A 22052-nucleotide genomic window follows, 5' to 3' on the forward strand; every position below is an offset into this window, starting at 1 on the left:
CGGATTTATTTGGTACAACCGCCCAAATCCCCTCCCCGATTCATTTAAACAACATTATTATCCTTTATTTCCCTCAGAATAAGTTTAAACTCAAACGGAAAGCGGCGAAATCACAGAGTTTAACCCAAAAAAGTGCGCGCGGGAGGCGCCGCCATCTCGCGGCACCTGCGAGAGAAGAGGGGAGAGAATCAGCGCCGCCCGAGTCTGGCAGCTGCTCGGGAGGCGGAGAAGCGTTATTTCAGCAAAAAAGGGTGGGCGATAGTGCGAGATAGCTATAGAGTTCTCTAATCGAGGACGTGTCAGATATTAAACTGACAACAACAAACACTACACTTCATCTTAGCCTCAAGGCCGACAAGCGATACCCGCCGCCACCCGCGCTCCCGCCCGCACCCCACACGCCTCACGCAAAACTCACGGCGACCATTTCTCCGCCCTCCAGCTCTTTCGCAGCTCTACCCGCGCCCTTTCCCGCTCGCCTGCCGCCCTTTCCGCCCGCGCTGCTGGGGCGTTGAGCCTTAAATCCCCCCAGAATTCGCACCCGCGCCTGAATTTCCCGTGGTGCCGTTCGCTGAGCGAGTTCTGAGATTTGCATAGCCCCGCCCATTTCTCCCAGGATGCACCTCGGGCATGAGGTCATGCCGATTTGCATAACCCCGCCCATTTCTCCCAGGATGCACCTCGGGCATGAGGTCATGCCGATTTGCATAGCCCCGCCCATTTCTCCCAGGGTGCACCTCGGGCAAGAGGTCATGCCGATTTGCATAACCCCGCCCACTTCTCCCAGGATGCACCTCGGGCATGAGGTCATGCCGATTTGCATAACCCCGCCCATTTCTCCCAGGATGCACCTCGGGCATGAGGTCATGCCGATTTGCATAACCGCCCCCCCCGTTCCCCCCCACCGCCGCAAACCCCGCCGACAGCCTCCTCATTTGCATTTCCCTCACGAGGCGCGGCTCGGGCCCGGCCCGCTCTGCCGGGCGGGTTCGGGACAGCGGGGGTCGGGGGATTCCTCGCCCCTTTCTGGGGCTCTTCGGGGGCGGCAGAGGGACCCTCGGGGCTGCGGTAAGAGCAGGGGAGGGGGGAAATCCCGGGGAGGACACGGGGAACGCCCGAAAATCCCCCAAAATTGTCGCATCGCCCCCAAAATTCCTGAGGAAACCGGGGAGGTTCCGGGGGGGCTTCAGGGAATTTTCCGGCTTTGGGGACTCCGGGGATCTCCTAGGTCACCCCCAGGACCTCCCGGCCGCTGCCGAAGCGGCTCCGATGAGGGTTTGCACCTATTTTACCTCACAAATAAACAAAACCGTGTTTTTAAAAAGAATGGAGATCTTTATTTGCATCGTAGCAACATCCGCGATCGAAGAGCTGCAAAAAAGAGACCCGCCCGGCTCCCCGCCCCGCTCCTCACCTCCCTCACGGATTTATTTGGTAAAACTGCCCAAATCCCCTCCCCGATTCATTTAAACAACATTATTATCCTTTATTTCCCTCAGAAAAAGTTTAAACTCACCCGGAAAGCGGCGAAATCACGGAGTTTAACCCAAAAAAGTGCGCGCGGGAGGCGCCGCCATCTCGCGGCACCTGCGAGGGGAGCGGGGAGAGAATCAGCGCCGCCCGAGCCTGGCAGCCGCTCGGGAGGCGGAGAAGCGTTATTTCAGCAGAAAAGGGTGGGCGATAGCGCGGGATAGCTTCGGCAATTCCCACTATTTCTGATTTTAATCTGTTTTTAACCAAGCCAGGGTCCCCTGTGGGGGTGCACCGTGCCCGGATGCACCGCAATACCGGGACGATGCGCGGAGCGGAGGGATACAAGTCCCGAATCTAACTCCCAAGCACTAAAATCCGCCTAATATAGAGTTCTCTCATCGAGGACGTATCAGATATTAAACTGACAACAACAAACACTACACTTCATCTTAGCCACAAGGCCGACAAAGCGGTGCCCGCCGCCACCCGCGCTCCCGCCCGCACCCCGCACGCCTCACGCAAAACTCACGGCGACCATTTCTCCGCCCTCCAGCTCTTTCGCAGCTCTACCCGCGCCCTTTCCCGCTCGCCTGCCGCCCTTTCCGCCCGCGCTGCTGGGGCGCTGAGCCTTAAATCCCCCCAAAATTCGCACCCGCGCCTGAATTTCCCGTGGTGCCGTTCGCTGAGCGAGTTCTGAGATTTGCATAGCCCCGCCCATTTCTCCCAGGATGCACCTCGGGCATGAGGTCATGTCGATTTGCATAAACCCGCCCATTTCTCCCAGGATGCACCTCGGGCATGAGGTCATGCCGATTTGCATAGCCCCGCCCATTTCTCCCAGGGTGCACCTCGGGCATGAGGTCATGCCGATTTGCATAGCCCCGCCCATTTCTCCCAGGGTGCACCTCGGGCATGAGGTCATGCCGATTTGCATAGCCCCGCCCATTTCTCCCAGGGTGCACCTCGGGCATGAGGTCATGCCGATTTGCATAGCCCCGCCCATTTCTCCCAGGATGCACCTCGGGCATGAGGTCATGCCGATTTGCATAGCCCCGCCCATTTCTCCCAGGGTGCACCTCGGGCATGAGGTCATGCCGATTTGCATAGCCCCGCCCATTTCTCCCAGGATGCACCTCGGTCATGAGGTCATGCCGATTTGCATGGCCCCGCCCATTTCTCCCATGATGCACCTCGGGCATGAAGTCATGCCGATTTGCATAACCCCGCCCATTTCTCCCAGGATGCACCTCGGGCATGAGGTCATGCCGATTTGCATAACCCCGCCCATTTCTCCCAGGATGCACCTCGGGCATGAGGTCATGTCGATTTGCATAACCCCGCCCATTTCTCCCAGGATGCACTTCGGGCATGAGGTCATGCCGATTTGCATAACCCCGCCCATTTCTCCCAGGATGCACCTCGGGCATGAGGTCATGCCGATTTGCATAACCCCGCCCATTTCTCCCAGGAGGCACCTCGGGCATGAGGTCATGCCGATTTGCATAACCCCGCCCATTTCTCCCAAGAGGCACCTCGGGCATGAGGTAATGCCGATTTGCATAACCACCCCCCCCACCCCCCCGTTCCCCCCCACCGCCGCAAACCCTGCCCATAGCCTCCTCATTTGCATTTCCCTCACGAGGCGCGGGTCGCGCCCGGCCCGCTCTGCCGGGCGGGTTCGGGACAGCGGGGGTCGGGGGATCCCTCGCCCCTTTCTGGGGCTCTTCGGGGGCGGCAGAGGGACCCTCGGGGCTGCGGTAAGAGCAGGGGAGATGGGAAATCCCGGGGAGGACACGGGGAACGCCCGAAAATCCCCTAAAATTGTCGCATCGCCCCCAAAATTGCTGAGGAAACCGGGGAGGTTCCGGGGGGGCTTCAGGGAATTTTCCGGCTTTGGGGATTTCCGGGATCTCCTAGGTCACCCCCAGGACCTCCCGGCCGCTGCCGAAGCGGCTCCGATGAGGTTATGCACCTTTTTTACCTCACAAATAAACAAAATCCGTGTTTTTAAAAAGAGTCGAGATCTTTATTTGCATCGTAGCAACATCCGCGATCGAAGAACTGCAAAAAAGAGACCCGCGCGGCTCCCCGCCCCGCTCCTCACCTCCCTCACGGATTTATTTGGTAAAACTGCCCAAATCCCCTCCCCGATTCATTTAAACAACATTATTATCCTTTATTTCCCTCAGAAAAAGTTTAAACTCACCCGGAAAGCGGCGAAATCACGGAGTTTAACCCAAAAGAGTGCGCGCGGGAGGCGCCGCCGTCTCGCGGCACCTGCGAGGGGAGCGGGGAGAGAATCAGCGCCGCCCGAGCCTGGCAGCCGCTCGGGAGGCGGAGAAGCGTTATTTCAGCAGAAAAGGGTGGGCGATAGTGGGGGACAGCTTTGGCAATTCTCACTATTTCTGATTTTAATCTGTTTTTAACCAAGCCAAGGTCCCCGCCGGGGGTGCACCGGTCCCGAAGGCACTGCAATACCGGGACGATGCGCGGAGAATACCACACAAGCTCTAGACCTAACTCCCGAGCCTAGGATTCCGTTTAATATAAAGTCCTCACATCGAGAACATACCAGATACTAAACTGATAAGAACACATACTCCAGTCGATCTTAGCCAAAAGGCCGGGAAGCGATGCCAGTCTGCTCCCGCGCTCCCGCCCGCACCCCGATCGCCTCACGCAAAACTCACGGCGACCATTTCTCCGCCCTCCAGCTCTTTGCCAGCTCTTCCCGCGCCTTTTCCCGCTCGCCTACCCTCCTTTCCGCCCGCGCTGCTGCGGCGCTGAGCCTCAAATCCCCAAAAATTCGTGACCGCGCCTCAGTTTCCCGTGGTGCCGTTTGCTGAACGAGTTCTTCAATTTGCATAGCCCCGCCCATTTCTCCCAGGATGCACCTCGGGCATGAGGTCATGCCGATTTGCATAACCCCGCCCATTTCTCCCAGGGTGCACCTCGGGCATGAGGTCATGCCGATTTGCATAGCCCCGCCCATTTCTCCCAGGATGCACCTCGGGCATGAGGTCATGCTGATTTGCATAGCCCCGCCCATTTCTCCCAGGATGCACCTCGGGCATGAGGTCATGCCGATTTGCATAACCCCGCCCATTTCTCCCAGGATGCACTTCGGGCAGGAGGTCATGCCGATTTGCATAACCCCGCCCATTTCTCCCAGGATGCACTTCGGGCATGAGGTAATCTAAATTAGCATAAGCCCGCCCATTTCTCCCAAGATGCCGTTCGTGCATGCGGTCATCTATTTAGCATAACCCCGCCCCTTTCTCCCATGAAGCCACTCCCTCCCGGCGTTCTCTCATTTGCATAACCACTCCTGCCCCCCAAACCCCGCCCATGCCCTTCTAATTTCCATATTCCCTCATGAGGCGCGGCTCGGGCCAACGCCGCTCTGCCGGGCGGGTTCGGGACAGCGGGCATCGGGGATTTCTTGCCCCTTTTTGAGGCTTTTCGGGGGCAGCAGAGGGACCCTCGGGGCTGCGGTAAGAGCAGGGGAGGAGGAAAATCCCGGGCAGGACGCGGGGAATGCCCGAAAATCCCCCAAAATTGTCACATCGCCCCCAAAATTGCTGAGGAAACCGGGGAAGGTCGGGAGGGGCTTTAGGGAATTTTCCGGCTTTGGGGACTCCCGGGATCTCCTAGGTCACCCCAGGACCTCCCAGCCGCTGCCGAAGCGGCTGTGATGAAGCTCTACACCTTTTTTACTTTACAAATAAACAAAATCGGTGTTTTTAAAAAGAATTGAGATTTTTATTTGCATCGTAGCAACATCCGCGGTCAAAGAGCTGCAAAAAGAAAGCCGTGCGGCTCCCCCGCCCCGCTGCTCACCTCCTTCACGTGTTTATGTGACAAAACTGCCCCAAATCCCCTCCCAGATTCATTTAAATGACATTAATGTCCTCTATTACCCTGATATAAATCGGAAACCCCCTCAGAAAGCGGCGAGATCCCGGAGTTTAACCCAAATAGCACGCAAAAGCACGGGGGAAGCGCCGCCATTTCGCGGCACCCTGCGAGGGGCAGGGAGGAGAGAATCACAGCCGCCCGAGCTTTGGCAGCTTCTCAGGGGTCCGGAGAGCTGCGGTTTACCCTTAACTGCGGATAATCACGTTTACTCGGGTTTAAATGTGTTTTTAACCGACCAGAGGTCCCCGGCGGGGTGCACCGTTCCCGGAGGCACCGCAATACCCGAACCACGCGCGGAGCGGAGGGAGCAAGCTCCGGATCCAAGTCCCGAGCCCAAAAATCCTGTAATATAAAGTCCTCCCATCGAGGACGTATCAGATATTGAACTGATAAGAATAGATACTACACTTGATCTTAGCCAAAAAGGCGAGGAACGATACACAGGGAATTCCAAAGGCGGTCCCCACCCGCTCTCGCCCCTGACTCGCCCACCGCCCTCGCGTTGTTCCCGAGCTCCTCCCACGCTGCATTCCGCGCTCCCCTGCCCGCGCCTCACAAGCACAGAGCCCTGGAACCCCGCAAATCTCACAGCCACCCTTCCGAGCAGCCCCTTTGTGCTGTGACTGTTGAATCCGCACAGCCCCACCCGTGGCTCTCCCTCCCGTCCGCATTCGGGTTCCGCCCCGGCAAAGAGGGGGCGCCGGGGGAGGCGCCGGGGGAGGCGCCGGGGGAGGCGCCGGGGGAGGCGCCGGGGGAGGCGCCGGGGGAGGCGCCGGGGGAGGCGCCGGGGGAGGCGCCGGGGGAGGCGCCGGGGGAGGCGCCGGGGGAGGCGCCGGGGGAGGCGCCGGGGGAGGCGCCGGGGGAGGCGCCGGGGGCGGCGCCGGGGGAGGCGCCGGGGGAGGCGCCGGGGGAGGCGCCGGGGGAGGCGCCGGGGGAGGCGCCGGGGGAGGCGCCGGGGGAGGCGCCGGGGGAGGCGCCGGGGGAGGCGCCGGGGGAGGCGCCGGGGGAGGCATTGCGGCCGCGGGGGCGGGCGGGAGCGGAGCCGCAGCTGCCGGTGCGGGTTGTGTCCCTGCGGGCAGCGGCAGCGTGTCTGTGAATCGTCCCCAAAGCCGCCTGCCTTCCCGCGCCCCGCTGAGCCTGCTCGGGTGTCTGTTGTGGGTTTGAGACAGGACCCTTGCCAGGAGGACGCACGAAAAAGGGTAAACAGGCTTTAAGCTTAAAGTTGCAAAAAGTGTTTAATTACTTAACAGAATTGGAGGATAGATGTAAGGTAAAAATATATTTTTTATACATTATTTTGTTCACACCCCTCCCTCCCTCTTACGAACTTATAGTATTCACCCCCTTTCCTCCTCTACAATCCCCGAGCCAGGTGGGGGGGGGGCAGGGTGTGGGGTCTCTTTTCAGTTTACAGAGCAGATTTTCAAATTTACTCATTACTACAGTTTTTCTACTATAAATACTCTTTATCTCTGCTTGTTTTTCTCTCTCTTCAGACAGTTTTCTGCTCTCACCCCTACCCTCTTAAGAAGCAGTCTCTGCACTCACCCCCCCCCCTTTTTTCTCTCTTTGCAAACTAGCAACACAGACAGGGGGCAGGTTGAGGGGTCTTCTGGTTAGTTTAATCAGGAAAAGAGGTTTTCTACTTAGCCAGGGGTCCTTCTCACGAGAGACAGTCCTCTAGGAACTTCTTTGGTGTGCGTCCAATCTCATGAGCAACATCCCGCCCGAATTTTTGTTGTAACATGAGTTTTTTGTCTATAAGGTGCTGTGCAGACTCTCCCGAGCTGAGGTTAGGCTGCTTCTATGCCAGGAGCAAGGCTTATCTCTCTCAGTTAAGGCCTTTTGCAGTTTTAACTCTTAGATGAGACTCCCACTGGTTTACAGTCTTTTTTAGGCATCTACCTCCTCCTCTGGAGAGAGCTGTGGGTGTATTTTTGCATCTTTACAGATTTCATGGGTTGCAGGAGGAATTTCTGACTCCCCCGTAGTTTCTATTACGGCTAGCAGAAAGTTTCAGCTCTGGTGCCGGAAGCACTGGAGCACTTCTTTCTCCCCCCTTCTTCACTGACTTTGGCACTTTCTATGCTGTTCTCCCTCACATATTTTCACCTGCACCTCCTCCTCCTCCAACTACAAAGTGAAAGAAGTGCGCGCCTGCTTTGTTTTGACTTTTTTTTAAATATGTTTTCACAGAGGCGTAACTAGCACCTTTAATTGGCCCAAACTTGGCCGGCAGCATGTCTATTACTTTCAGAGCCATCAGAGATTGGCTCTGCTGGACTTGATGTAAAAACTTCCAGAACTTGCACTCAGGACACACAGGAGCCATTTTTGTGCTACACCCCACCCCTCAGACACCTCCCTAGGCCTACTAGAACAGCTTCTGAGGGGCTCAAATTTCTCTTAGATGTTAAAAACACTTCGCTGATGTTTTGGGCCAATCAAAACCACCACAGTGTCCCAGCGGGGTCCTGTCAGGGACAGATCACCTTTGCTTTTTCCAAGGTCTGTGATGAATAGTTTAGAAAAGTGGCAGCGAGATTTTTCGTAATTGTAATTTATTTGCGTTTGAAGTGTGAAGCGTGTGTCATTGTTTTGTGCTTTTTAGCAGTTTCCATGCTAGGATAAATGCGGTGGAAGAAGACAAATGAAGCCAAGAGGCTGGACTAGGATGCTGCAGGCCCATGACAAGCACAGGTCAGAAAATAATTAAAACCCCAGGTTATAAAAATACCAAAGTAAAAGCCCAAAGGGTATTGTGAGCTGCTAGACTGTGCTCAGAGAAATCCCAAACACCTGTCCTGTTTTCCTATTGTCAGTTGAACATGCAAAAATATAAGAGTTGCCCCAAGGATCCTGTCAGTGGGAGGTGGTCATGGGATAAGCTGTTTTTGAAGGCATTTTCCACACCCTTAAAAGTGTGGATAGGTGTAGCGTTCGGTACGAGCCGGGCTGCAGTTGCATTCCAAAAAGTGTGTTCTTCGGTCACTAAAATTTCTGGGTTTTTGGTTGGTTTTCCTGAAAAATGCCTTGTATCCCTCTGAGCTTTGCTTTGCAAAGCACTGAATGATTTTTATGGTTCTGCAGGGACCTCTGCCTGGAATGTCCTGGGTGTCCCGGTTCAGCTGCCTAGGGTGGCACGAAGGTGGTGCTGAAGATGCCAATCATCACCGGCCTGGATAAATTTTGGCTGCAGGAGCTGCCAGCAGCAGGCTGTTCAGAGCCAGAGCTTGCCAGGATGGCAAGACTGTCATTGTTGCAGTCCCCAAAGCAGTATCCAACGTGAGTAGTTGCAGAGCTCTCTAAAAGAAGTGTGCCATTTGTTACGGTTTTGGGCCCAGTGGGTCTAAGGTGGCTTTTATTAAACTGGAGAGCTGGATTTTTTAGTCCTGCTGAGAGAGTTCAGCGTCACCTTATGAAGCAAGGAAAAGCTGCGTGGTAAGCGCAGGCTGATGCAATTTATTTTAGCTTATTACTCCCCATGATTCCTTTAATAAATAAACTCCCAATGAAAAGTGTGAATGTGTTAATTATTTCTCTGTTTGATCAGCAATAGAATGCATTAGTAAACATTTGTGGGAGAGGCATGGGGAGCAGCAGAAGGGAGAAGGGTGTGGGAGACAGAGCCCCGTCCCAAGGCGGGTTGCTGGCGGTGGCATAGGAGGGGATGTCAGAGAGATACAGGTAAATGTGTACAGGGTGCAGAGCCCCAGGGTAGTGCCTCTGCTGGGGGAGTGAGAGCATGTCCAGGATAGGTGGGGTATGGAGCAGTGAGCCCTAACCGGGATGGGGGGTGAACCCGTGGGCCACGGGCAGAGTCCTGGCTACCATGTGAATTGTTAGCACACAAGGTTAGTGGAGCCGAAGGTCACCCCAGGAGAGGTGCAGCCCCCAGTCCCTATTGCCGAGTCCCACCACAGGCTTACAAAACCAGGATTTGGGCTCCAGAGCTGACAGGTGTCGTGTTGTCCAGGGCAGCACTTGGCACCACAGGGCTGTAGGGGGCTGTGGAGCGGGTGGGGGGCCGTGGCCCGTTAGCTGAAAGGAAGGATGAGTGAGAGGTATTGAGGGCAGTTGGTGATGCAGCCGTCTGCATCCCAGAGTCCCATCCAAACCCACCCCTCTCAGAGTGTGCCTAAGAACATCTGCCATGTAATCTTGTGCCTGCAGGAGGAATTTTTGCCAGGGCAGCTGTGTCTAACCCCAAGGTGAACCTATATCCCATACGGGCCTAGGTAGGATCTGGGCTGGTGACAGCCGTGGTATAGTTGCCTGTGATCCCCCAGAACCCAGATTTGAGGTCAGAATTTGCAATTTTTGTAATGTAAGAAGGGGTAGCACCAAAGCCAGAAGTTTTTAAAAGTTCAAAGTGTGTCTGTTCAGCATTGAAATGGATACATACTTGATCAGGAGAGTTTTTTAATGTATTTTGTTAGATTTTACAGACATGGGGAATTTCTTTGAAGGCATAGAATTTCATTTATTTAGTGTATTGTTTGTATGAATACCCGGAGGTTTTCTACAGCTACAGAGCGGCATCTCGCGTCTGGATTTTGTTCCACGGTGAGCCAGAGGGAGAAGCAGCACTTCCCAAATTCTTCTGGAGCAGTGGTAATTGCAGTCCTTTAAACATGCATTAAAAAGGCAACATGTGAAATGGGAAGAGCAATTAGGAAAAGAGGAAAAAGAAATGTTGAGCTAGGGAGGTGTTGTCATTTTTCTGCTGTTCCTTTATGACAGTGATCTTGTAGGCAGTAAGAAAAGTATTAGGATTTGAATAACGGAGGGTATGAAATGGAGCTAAAGTGTAGGTAAGGAAAGGAAAATGCTATTGTAAAATCTTCCTTGGGGCAGCATGCAGATGAGGCAGAGAGAGAAAGAGTAATGTGTGTCCTGCATAAGCTTGTCCATGCAAGGCCAAAGCAGATAGAAGATTTTAAAGTGCAAACACAAGTGTTGTGTATATAAATGAACCAATTAAAGAGCTTAACTTATAAGGCAGGATGATATATAGGACAAAATGTAAAAAAAGAATAAATAGATCTATTAGCTGTTCTGTACAAAGTCTAATCAGATATTAGATATTAATGTAAAGAGAGGTTTGATATGAGTAGATGTGTAAGGTTAGAGTGTAGAAGTCTGACGTGATATTGAATTGTCAAAATATACAAGTTGAACATTGTAAATATGTGGCTTGTGTCTTAGGAGAGGTTCCGTAAGTGTCAATGGATTTGTAAGTATTTTCTCTATAATAAGTGCAAATAGATATAATGTAAATAGATGAGTGTAAGTATATAAAAGTTTAGGGGGTGGGAATAAGAAAACAGTTTTGAGAAAAGGTTTCATTGTATCGCTTCATAAATAGTGGAAGATTTCCGTTTCTCGGAAGGTCCAAACAGTAGAATGTTTTTCATAGAGCGCACAGACCGATGCAGCCAGAATCCAAAAGTGTGCAGATTGTCAGGGGCATAAAGAAAATCCAAAAGCCATAATTTTCATGTTGAGGAAAAGCACTGGAGCGTCCTCACATGTAGAATTTTGAAAAAGCAACCTCCTTGTCTGGAAATTTCACATTCTAGATACGGAAAAAAGCACCAGGCTGCCAAACACAGCAGGGTGTGGTGACAGTCGGTCAGTTTGGAGGTATGGCCGTGGGTGATCTGGTGCTGGGGCAGTTAGACAGCAGGGTGTGGTGACAGTGGGTCAGTTTGGAGGTACGGTCGTGGGTGACCCGGCGCCAGGTCAGTTAGCCGGAGCGCTTTGATTATCGTGGGTGCATCTGCTGCCACCGGTTACCTGGGGAGTTCCACTGCTGCTGGGGAGTTCCACTGCTGCTGTCATTGCCACCACGGGCCTTGGCCTCGTCCTGGCTCAGAGGTCATTCTTCCTGGCTTTTCTTTGCTGCCTCCCCAAAGTGCTGCTGCCTCCCTCTCCACCCTGCCCTGCTGTGGCCAGCTGCAGCGTGCAGAGGGTGTTGTGGCCGTGCTCTGCCGGGTTCCCCGTGTGGAAGCAGAGAAGCTGCAGTGGTGGCAGCATCAGTCCTTGCAGGAGATCCTGCATTCATTGGGGTCAAGTGGCTGTCTTGACAGTGGTGAAGATTCTTGAGAGCTCTTATGCTGTCAGGTACTCCCCAGAGCGTGTCCTCGAGGTAGAGCAAAGGAGATGTGGCCACGGTCATTGCTGTGGGGGAAGAAGAGATTTGATGTGGTTATTGTCCTCGCTTCCTTTAATATCAGTGGTGCAGTATTTCTATAGATGTGGTGTCCTGAAGCAGGAGTTACAGGTGTTGTTGTGGGTAGTGAATAATTGAAATGAATGTAAAGAATGGATTGTTATGATTGCTATCAGTATAGCTTGGTGTTCTTAGTCCCACAGCAGGTTTGTAAAAGGTTCAAACAGTCCTTTTTTTTTCCCAGAAAACCTGACTGAGTGGAGTGAGGTAACACAGAGGCGATCTAGTGTATCTTGAGGCTCGTTATGAAGTGTTGTCAGATGGTTTTTACGATGTGAGGAGGCATTTGCCACGGTGTGCAGGTCAGAAGGGTGGAAAAGTTTGTTACGTGTGTAAAAGAGGCACCGTTTGCAGCCAGGTTCCAAATGTGGTATTGTCTGTGAAAAGTGTGCATGCTGCAGGAATCCTGTCAGATGAAAGGTGTAAAGAAGCAGAGGTCTGTGTGCACTTGGATTCCTCCAAACTGCCTATCTTACACGAGAGTGGTGATGTGCCATTCCCATGGAAAAGAGCCATTGTTGCCCCCAGGTTCCCATGGGGAAATGTGGGATTTTGTATTGTAAAGTTGTGCAAATGTCAGGATTTGTGCCAGACAGAAGCTGCTAAGAGGTAGGCCTGAGGCTGGCCTTGGACTCCTGGGTGTGTTGTGCCCAGTGTGTGCTAGCTGTTGAAAAGAGGCAGTGGTTTGAGGCAGGTTCGATCAGCAGGAAGAGGGAGGGAGATCACACTTATGAGCAATGATGAAAACCTTTTCAGGGAAGAGATGTCAGAGTCCTATTTCAAAGAATAAATATCTTGTGTGGCTTACGTGGCAAATAAGAAAAATAGATGAATGACGTCTTGCCACTGAATTCTAAAGAAGTCAACAGTGAAGGTGCTGACATATAAACCTGAGTTTTCTCCCTAGGTTTTGAGAAGGATCCCTGTCAGACTGCAGCATCTCAGGCTAACCTAATACCAGAACTGTGGTGACCAGAGAGGTGTTAATTGCATAAAGGGAAGCAAAGTATTGCTCATATGTTTTGGTCACAGTGACATGAGTTCATCTACACCAAACAGTTCTATCAGAAGCGTGGCCTGGGCTGCCCACATGTTCAGATGGAACAATTGTACAACCACCACCTGCAAATGTTCCCTTTGGGATAATATTTTTTAAACTTTTTTTACTTTTTTTTTTACTTGCTTCTCTCTGATCTGGCCGAATGGTACAGTGAGTGGAACAGAGGCTGAGAATCGGCCACCATGTGAGCTGTGTGGCATTTCCTACAGTGGTTGAAGTAAACCTTCTGAACCATATTTCAGTGTGTCATACAGGGAACAGGGGAGGATGGTTATTGCAGTTATTGTTTCCTCAGCAACATGAGATATGTTATTCCTTTAACATGGCATTGAAAGAGTTAGCAAAACTATTTTTTTTTCTCTTAGGCCATTTGAAAGCCAAATTTCTGTACATGGATAATGGATGAGGTGCAGTTCTGTAAGGCTCATGTAACGGAGCCTTACGAATCAGAATTAATCCTGAAGTGTATTTCTGCAGGCTATGCACGTGGTATGCAGTTCACACACAGGTAATAAGCATGTGCAGGTATAAGGCTAAGCACCTTATGTACTGTCCAGTATTAGATAAAATATTTGGAGACATGTGTACCAGTTTTGAGGTCAGCATAGCCACATTTGTAATGTAGGAAGTGGTAGCAACATCATCCAAACCCTGAAGTTTTCAAGAGTTTAAAGCGATGCTGTTCTGTATTGAAATTGATACAGACTTGATGTGCCAATATTTCTATGTATGAACCTAGATTTGCAAAGCATGGGAACTGTTCTCCAAGGGAAAGTATTTCATGAATTTTTTCTACTCTTTCTAGCCATACCTGGTGGTTTGTGCACCAATGGACCGGCACCTTCCGACTGGATTCCGTGCTCTGATGAGCAAGGTAGGGAAGCAGCAGTTCACAAGTCCTTCTGCAGCAGTGAGAATTGCAGGCCCTTAAAGGTGCATGGAAAAGAGCAGCTATGAGATGGGAAGAGCAAATAGATAAAGAGTGAAAAACAACATCTTGAGCTAGGGAAGTTCTACAATTTTTCTGTTGTCCATTTATGATTGTGCTCTTCCACGTACTAGAAAAAGTTTCAGGATGTAAAGAATTTAGAGAATGAAATGGAAATGAAATAGAGGGTATCAAAGCAAAAAGGCCCTGCTAAATATTCTTTGGGAAACTATGGCCATGAATGAGAGAGAGAAAGAACAAGGAGTTTCCTGAATGAATTTACAGAAAACAAATCCCAGTGCCTCTTTCTAGGTAAGTGTGGACATTGGCTATGTTGTAAAAGAGGAACTGTAATTTTCAGAAGTATGCAGAGGTATGAATAAAAAGCTCTAACCAAGTGCAAAATGTCAGAGGATACAGGCTTCCAAGCTTCCCTCAGGTGCAGTTTTCTGTGCTTGGTACCAGCAAGCCAGGGAAGAGGGAAAGAACTTTGAGTTTTTTTTCCTTAGGGAAGGACATGTGTCCAGGTGCCTGCAGTGCATTGTTGCTTCAGAAGTGTCGTTTTTGAGCCTCACTATCAGTAAGAAGTAATTGTTCACGTGTTGTTGCTGGAGTAGCTGAAGCATGTTCCATAATTACCAAATGCAGGCAAGCCAGCTCTTGCAGGAATATTGAAAAGATTATCTGCCTTGCAGCAAAGCTGTTGTCTACCTTTCTGGGTGGACATTTATAGCCAATGCCCAGTACACAGTGCCTTCCAAATATAGTTATGAAAATGAAGGAGATGACCTAGATAGATAGTAAAAAGGAAGTGTTGCATTGAAGAAAGGATAATTGAAGAAAGCACCCACCTTTCATGTGGATCATCACAGAGCTGTAGCCACAATGTCAGGCCTGTAAGAATTTCTTGCCAAGAGTCAGAATGGAGTTCAGAAGTGCTGTAGAAGCAGGTGGTTTGACTTGCTAAAGAAGAGAAAGAAATGATATGAATTTACCCAATGTGGAAGGCTTTGTACATTTTTTTTCTTTTTGCAGGTATTAATGTAGTGTCCTGCAACAAGAAAAAAAGGGTAGGGAGGGGTCAGGCAATAAATGTGTTTTGGGTTAATGATACGACTTTTTTTTTTTTTGAGAGTGAAGGGTTTTGATTTTTTTTTTTTTAATAGAATTTTTTAGATGGAAGTGAAGAAAAAATTATTTATTTAATAAAATTACGCAGAGTGTTTTATAAGGCACAGGGGAAGGGAAAAAAATAAGGTGAAAGGTAGTTATTTAATTTGATTAAAAAGTGGTTTTTTTAGACGTAAAAAAACGTTTGTTTTTTTTTTTTGTTCCCCACCCGGGGCCGGGTGGAGTTTTTTTGGAGAGTTTTGTTGTTTTTTGGGTTTTTTGGGTTTTTGGGTGGTAAAGTAGATTGAAGAGAAGGGGTTTAAATGAGGAAAAAGAAGAAGAATGGAAAAAAATGGGAATAGAGTTTATTTTGATTTTTGTTTAGTATGTAGTTTTTGCTGGGTGATGAATTTTTTTTTGGAGTAAGGTTTGGAGAAAATGTTTTTAAAATAACTTGTGGTTTTTTTGTGGCTGGGTGTAGTTAAAGAGATAGGATTATATATTTTTATATCTTTTTTTTGGGGTATATAAGTCAATGATAGGGGATAAAGGATTATTATATTATTAATTTAAGATATTTTATTTTTTTATTTTATAGTGTTGGTTTAAGGTTTATTTTAATATTTTTTAATTTTAAATATATATATATACACACATATATATATAAAATTATGTATAAATAATGTTATGAATGGTGAATGGTGGTATGTTGTTATTTTAATTTTATATGTGGTTTTTATTTAAAATTAAATTTTTTTGAGGGATATATTGTGTTTTTTATTTTTTTGTATTATTTATTAAGTATATTTTGGTTTTTGGGTAAAGATAATTTTATGGATGGGTTTGTTTTTATGTGAGGTAGAATTAATTTAGATAGTTTTTTTAACAAGTTTTTGGTATGTATTGTTGGGATTTTATTTTTATTTATTGTATGTAGAAGTTTAGATTGGGTAGGATTTGTTTGGTTGATGGAGCCTCGGGTATTGATTAATTAGGTGGTTTTTGTTAAATGTTGTTTTTAATTTTTATAAGTTTTTTTATTTAATGTTTTTAGGGTGGTTTTTAATAGTTTATTATATTGTTTTATTTTGTTACTGGTTGGTGTATGATAGGGAATGTGGTATATTTATTTAATGTTATGGTTTTTAGTTTAGTTGTTTATGAGGTTATTTTTAAAATGAGTTTTGTTATTTGATTTAATTTTTTTAGGGGTATTATGTTTTTATAGGATTTGGTTTTTAAGGCCTAGGATGGTGTTATGAGTAGTGGTATGAGGTATAGGGTAGGTTTTTAGTTATTTAGTGGTGGTTTTTATTATTGTGAGTATATAGTGTTTGTTATGGTGGGTTTGAGGTAGTGTGATGTAATTAATTAGTTAGGTTTTTTTATATTTATATTTTGATTATTTTTCATTATATTATAGGGGTTTTATTTGTTTGGTTTGTTTGATGGTAGTATATGTTTTATAGTTATGGATAATTTGAGAGATGTAGTTTATGGTTAGATTTATATTTTGGTTTTGTGTTTATTTATAGATGGTATTTTTGTTTTGATGGTTTGAGGTATTATGGGTTTATTGAGTTAGGAATAAATTTTTTTTATGTTGTTAATTTAAGTTTATTTGGGATATTTTTATTTTTGTAGTTTGATTTATTTGTTTATTGTTTTGGTGTTTTTTATTAGTTTGATTTTTGGGGATATGGGTGTTTATATGGTGGATTTTTATAGGTAGTTTTTTTGTTTGGTTAGCGATGTTTTTTTATTTTTTAGTTGTTTAAATTGGTTTTTTTATGTTGTTAATTAGGTTTTTTTTATTTTTTTAGTTAATTTTATAGAGTATTGGTTATTATTTATGAATTAGTATAAAGGTAGAGTTTTGGTTATTTTTTTTTAGTAATGTTTAGGGTTAATTGAATGGTTTTGAGTTTAGTGAATTGGCTTGATTTACTTTTTTTTTTTAGTTTTTGTAATTTGTTGTGTGGGGTTTTATACAGTTGTTTTTTATTTTTGTTTTGTTTTTATAAGATGATAGGAATTATTAGTGAAAAGAGTGTAGTGTGTTTTATTTGTTGGTAGTTGGTTGTATGGTGGGGTTTTTTTTTTGCATGGGTTATTTGTTTTAGTTTTTTTTTTTTAGTTAGATTAAAATTTTTATTTTTAGGTTAATTTGTAATTATTTTTAAAATTTTAGGGTGATTTAGATTTTTTTATACGGGTGCGCTGTGTGATAAGGGTAATTTATTTGCTTTATGTGCTATTGGTGGTATGATGAGTAGAGGGAATTTTTGTTCTAAATATTTATTTTAGTATTGGTAGTTGAGGTGTTAGGAGGAGTTGTGTTTTTGTGTTAATTATTTTTGAGGTAGTTTGGATTTTTTTATATGTTGTTAGGATTTTTTTTTTTGTTGGGGTGTAGTTGGTTTTAGATTTTTTGTAATTTTGGTTTTAAAATTTTAGTGGTTGGTTTTGGGTTTTATTAGGTATTTTTTGTTAAAGGTTTTAGGATAGGTTATGGTTTTTAGTTGTAGAGTAAAGTACATTTTTTACTTTTGGTTTTGTTTTGATTGGGTTAAGGGTTATTGTATGAGTAATTTTTTGTTTGATTTGGGTGAAGGTTTGTTGTTGTTTAGGGTTTTAGTGGAAATTATTTTTTTATGGGTAATTAGGTAGAGAGGATTTATGATTTGGCTGTACTCAGGGATGTGTATTTTTTAAAAGTTTATAGTTTTTAGGAAAGTTTGTGGGGTTTTTTTTGTTGGTTGGGGGGATATTGTGATGATTTTATTGATAATTTTAGTAGGAATTTGATGTTGTTTATTTTGTTATTTTATTTTTAGGAATTGGATTTTTTTGGTAGGTTTTTTGATTTTGTTTTTTTTACAGTGAAATTGGTTTTTAGGAGAATTTGGATTTTTTTTTTTAATTTTTTTTGTTGTGTTTTTTTATATAATGATGTTATTAATGTATTGTAAATGTTTTGGAGTTTTATTTTTTTTTTAATGTAGTTTGGATTAGTTTATGATAAATGGTGGGATTGTGTTTTTATTTTTGGGGTAATTTGTTTTAGGTGTATTGTATGTTTTTTTAGGTGAAAGTAAATTGAGGTTTGTATTTTGTTGTTAGAGGAATGGAGAAAAATGTATTTGTAATGTTAATAGTAGTATATTATTTTGTTGCTTTGGATTTTAGTTTATATTGGAGTTTTAGTATGTTTGGTATAGTAGTATTTAGAGGTGGAGTTATTTTATTTAAGGTATGATAGTTTACAGTTAATTTTAATTTTTTTTTAGATTTTTGTATAGGTTAGATGGGGTTGTTAAAGAATGAATGGGTTTTGTTGATTATTTTTTGGTTTTTTAGTTTATGGATTAGTTTGTGAATGGGAATTACGGTATTACGAGTTGTTTGGTATTGTTGGCGGTGTATAATTGAGGTTGTAATTGGTATTTGTTGGTTTTTTTTTTTAGGAGTTTTATTGTAGATGGGTTTTTTGATAGTTTAGGTAAGGTGTTTAATTGTTTTATGTTTTTTGTTTTTACAGTAGTTATTTTAAATGTTTATTGGAGTTTTTTTTGGTTTTTGAAATATTTATTTTGGAGGAAGTTTATATTTAAAATATATGGAGTTTTTGGGTTAGTTATAATGGAATGGTTTTTTTTATTTTTTTTTTTTAGTTAGGTTTATTTTAGTTTTTACGAGGGTTAAGTTTTGTGATTTTTTTGTAATGTTGGAAATAGAAATAGGTTTTGTTTTTATATGTTGTGATGGTATTATTGTGTATTGTGTATTAGTGTTAATTAAAGTTTTGTATTTTTGTGGTTTTGATGTGTTAGGTTATTGAATTTATACTGTTTAAAAAATTTGGTTTTTTTTGGTTTTTATTTGGTTAGAGGTAGGGTTTTTTTAATTATGGTGGGTATTTGTGTTAGAGGTTTTTTTAAGGGAATTAGATATATTGAGTAGAGTTATTTTTTTTTGGTGGAGTTTTTTTTTTAGTTTTGTTTTTTTTTAATTTACGTATTTGTTGTGTTAGGATAGCAGTGGGTTGTTTATTTTATTTGTTTATGTTTTTTTTATTGTTATATAGGAAATATTATAATTTATGTTGAGGGATATATTTAGTTTTTATAGCTGAGGAGTGTTTGCGTGGGGTAGTAGAATTTTTGGTTTGTATTTTTGAGATTTGGAGAAGGTTGTTTTTAATTTTTTTATTGAGTTTTTTATGATTTTTTTTATTTTATTTTTTAGTTTTTGTAGATTTGTTTTTATAGTTGAGATTTTTGTATTTATTGGGTTATGTATGATATTTGTATATGTTTGGAGTTTTTTTGTTATATTATGTATAGTTTTATGTTTGTTATTTTGTTTTATAATGGTTAAAGTAGAAGTATATTTTGATGGTTTAAGTTTTAGGAGTTTTTGTTATATTATAGGTGTATATTTTATTTTATTTGGGTTTATAATTGGATTTGGGTTTGTTATGTTTTTTGAGAAGATAATTTTTATTACTGTTATTTTTTTTAAGCGTTGAATTTTTTGTTTTATAGTTTTTTATTGAGTTTGTTGTGAATAGAGATTGTTGGGATGTAGGTATTTTTTTTTGTAGTTTTGATAGTTCGTTTTTAGAGGTTGTTGTAGTTAGGTTTATTTTGTATAGTTTGGTTGATATTTGGGTTACGTGATATAGTTTTTAAATGTTTTGTTTTAGTAGGATTTAGAAGTGTAATATTGTTTGTAGTATTTTAAAGATGGATTAATTAATTAATTATAGATTTATTATTTTGTTGGATATAATTTTTTTTTAGGTTGTGAAGGTTTTTTATATTTATGGATTTAATAATGATTTTTGATTTAGTTGTTGGTTTTGAGGGTCCCTCCCTATTGTTATTTGGGTGATTAGTTTTAAATTGGGTTTTTTTGTTTTTTGTAATAGGAGTAATTGTTATTGGTTTAGGTTTTTTTATTTTTTGTTTTATAATATTTGATAGTGTATGATAAGTATATGTTAGGGTTTAATATATTGTATTGTAGTTGTTTTTGTATTTTTTTTTAGATTTTTTTTACTTTAGTTGGTTTTGGGATTTGTTTAGGGGGAAATTTTTAGTTTATTGGATTAGAGAATTTTTTTAAAGTTTTATTTATGTTTTTTTATATTTTATATTATTTAATTTTTTTTATATTTGGATTAGGTGTTTGTTTTTGTTTAGTTTTTTTTTTTTTAGTTTTTATTTTGGTAAAATTGAATATTATATACATGGAAATTTTTAGGTAAAGTATTTGTATAATTAAGTTAATGGTTTTTTTAACATTTAGGAAAAATTGAATATTTTTAAAAGTTGATATACTAGATTTAAAGGGAAAGAGATGGGTGAGGAGTTAGGAAGTTTCACTCTCTACTTTTTTAACAGGTTGGGTAATATTATTAATAAAACTCTAAAACAGGTTACTAAAACTAGAGGAGGAAATTAACAGAGCATGTACATCTTTAACTGTTTTTCATATTTTTTTACAGATTGTTAGTATTACACACATTACTATAACAAGTTGGAGTTGTGTCTCTGATTGGTGGAAATTATACATTAGGGACAGGATTGTTTTTACTTGTTGGTAGGGAAATAAATTTATGTGCTAAACAGACAGTATTATATTAAATAATTTTTTATCAAACAGCATAGTGATTATTGATGGTTGTAATTTAATATCAAGCGTTTAAAACTAGAATGTAATTATTCGGGGTTTTTTTTACATTTTTTAATTTTATAAAAGGTGTAGAACAAGTAATTAAGGCCCCGTAAGTTGGGCGCCAAATATGTCCCGGGTTAATGATAAGATTTTCCTTTTTTTGAGAGTGAAGGGTTTTGACACTTTTTTTTTTACTTTTAACAGAATTTTTTAGATGGAAGTGAAGAAAAAATTATTTATTTAATAAAATTACGCAGAGTGCCTTATAAGGCACAGGGGAAGGGGAAAAAACAAGGTGAAAGGCAGTTATTTAACTTGATTAAAAAGTCTTTTTTCAGACGCAGTTTTTCTCTTTTTCGCCCTCCACCCGGGGCCGGGTGGAGCTTTCTGGAGAGCTCTGCTGTTTTTTGGCTTTTTTGGGTCTCCGGGTGGTAAAGCAGATCGAAGAGAAGGGGTCCAAACGAGGAAAAAGAAGAAGAATGGAAAAAACGGGAATAGAGCTCACCCTGACCTTTGTCCAGCACGCAGTTTCTGCCGGGCGACGAATCCTCCCCCGGAGCAAGGCTTGGAGAAAATGTTTTCAAAACAACTCGCGTTTTTTTCTGCGGCTGGGTGCAGTTAAAGAGATAGGACTACACATTTTTACACTTTTTTTTTTTTTTTTTGGCATATAAGCCAACGATAGGGGATAAAGGATTATCATGCTGGACGGCACCCCATTTTCGGAGCGGTCCGTGGGGAGTGGTGTCCCGCGGGGCCCCGAGCCGGCGGCGCCGCTCTCCCTCCCCGGGCTGGGGGCCGCCGGGTCAGCCCCCCCCCGCCCCCGCCCCCGCCCCGACCTGTGTCGCCGCCGCCGCCGCCATACGCTGCGTGCCGAGGGCCCCTTTTAAGGAACCGGGAGAGGCGGGGGGGGGCCATATAGTCGACCGCGGCGGTGCCCGCCCCGGCACACGCGGATCCCGCCAGCCCCCCGCGCCGTCCACAGCACCGCACGCTTCAGCAGAAGCCCGCAAAGCCCGGAAAATGCTGCGGTGGCACCCTCGGACTCCGCATTTTGTTCAGGCGGCACAGTGGACGCATATTGCCTCAGAGAAGACCCCGCGGCCGCCCTTTTTGAACTCGGCAACACTGCGCATGTGCGAACGATGCCGACGCCATTTTGGTAGTCCAATGCACCGCGCATGTGCGAACGATGCCGACGCCATTTTGGCATTCTACTGCACTACGCATGTGCAAATGATGCCGACGCCATTTTGGTAGTTCACTACACTGCGCATGCGCGAACGATGCCGACGCCATTTTGATAGTTCACTGCACTGCGCATGTGCGAACGATGCCGACGCCATTTTGGTAGTTTACTGCACTGCGCATGTGCGAATGATGCCGACGCCATTTTGGTAGTTCACTGCACTGCGCATGTGCGAATGATGCCGACGCCATTTTGGTAGTTTACTGCACTGCGCATGTGCGAATGATGCCGACGCCATTTTGGTAGTTCACTGCACTGCGCATGTGCGAATGATGCCGACGCCATTTTGGTAGTTCACTGCACTGCGCATGTGCGAATGATGCCGACGCCATTTTGGTAGTTCACTGCACTGCGCATGTGCGAATGATGCCGACGCGCATGTGCGAAATAGGGGCGC

At 44.5% G+C, this 22052-nt stretch overlaps 1 long non-coding RNA gene, 3 other non-coding genes and 1 pseudogene across 4 annotated transcripts; all 5 read right to left on the reverse strand.

Moving 5' to 3' along the window:
• Window positions 1–246: 246 nt before the first annotated feature.
• Window positions 247–363, reverse strand: LOC146422797 (U2 spliceosomal RNA; annotated as a pseudogene).
• Window positions 364–1754: 1391 nt separating this feature from the next.
• Window positions 1755–1947, reverse strand: LOC146422798 (U2 spliceosomal RNA). The gene has a single exon (XR_014848077.1). It is a non-coding gene; the product is annotated as a U2 spliceosomal RNA (small nuclear RNA).
• A 1970-nt stretch (window positions 1948–3917) lies between these two features.
• On the reverse strand, window positions 3918–4108 carry LOC146422799 (U2 spliceosomal RNA). The gene has a single exon (XR_014848076.1). It is a non-coding gene; the product is annotated as a U2 spliceosomal RNA (small nuclear RNA).
• A 1531-nt stretch (window positions 4109–5639) lies between these two features.
• On the reverse strand, window positions 5640–5829 carry LOC146422800 (U2 spliceosomal RNA). The gene has a single exon (XR_014848075.1). It is a non-coding gene; the product is annotated as a U2 spliceosomal RNA (small nuclear RNA).
• A 4915-nt stretch (window positions 5830–10744) lies between these two features.
• On the reverse strand, window positions 10745–21309 carry LOC146422801 (uncharacterized). Its single transcript, XR_014847905.1, has 3 exons — window positions 21246–21309; window positions 14466–14577; window positions 10745–11574 (listed from the first exon to the last, which is right to left on the reverse strand). It is a non-coding gene; the product is annotated as an uncharacterized LOC146422801 (long non-coding RNA).
• Window positions 21310–22052: the final 743 nt, after the last annotated feature.

The sequence above is a fragment of the Lichenostomus cassidix genome, unplaced genomic scaffold (genome assembly GCF_008360975.1).
Source record: "Lichenostomus cassidix isolate B80296 unplaced genomic scaffold, HeHo_3.0 HiC_scaffold_39, whole genome shotgun sequence".
NCBI lineage: Eukaryota > Metazoa > Chordata > Aves > Passeriformes > Meliphagidae > Lichenostomus > Lichenostomus cassidix.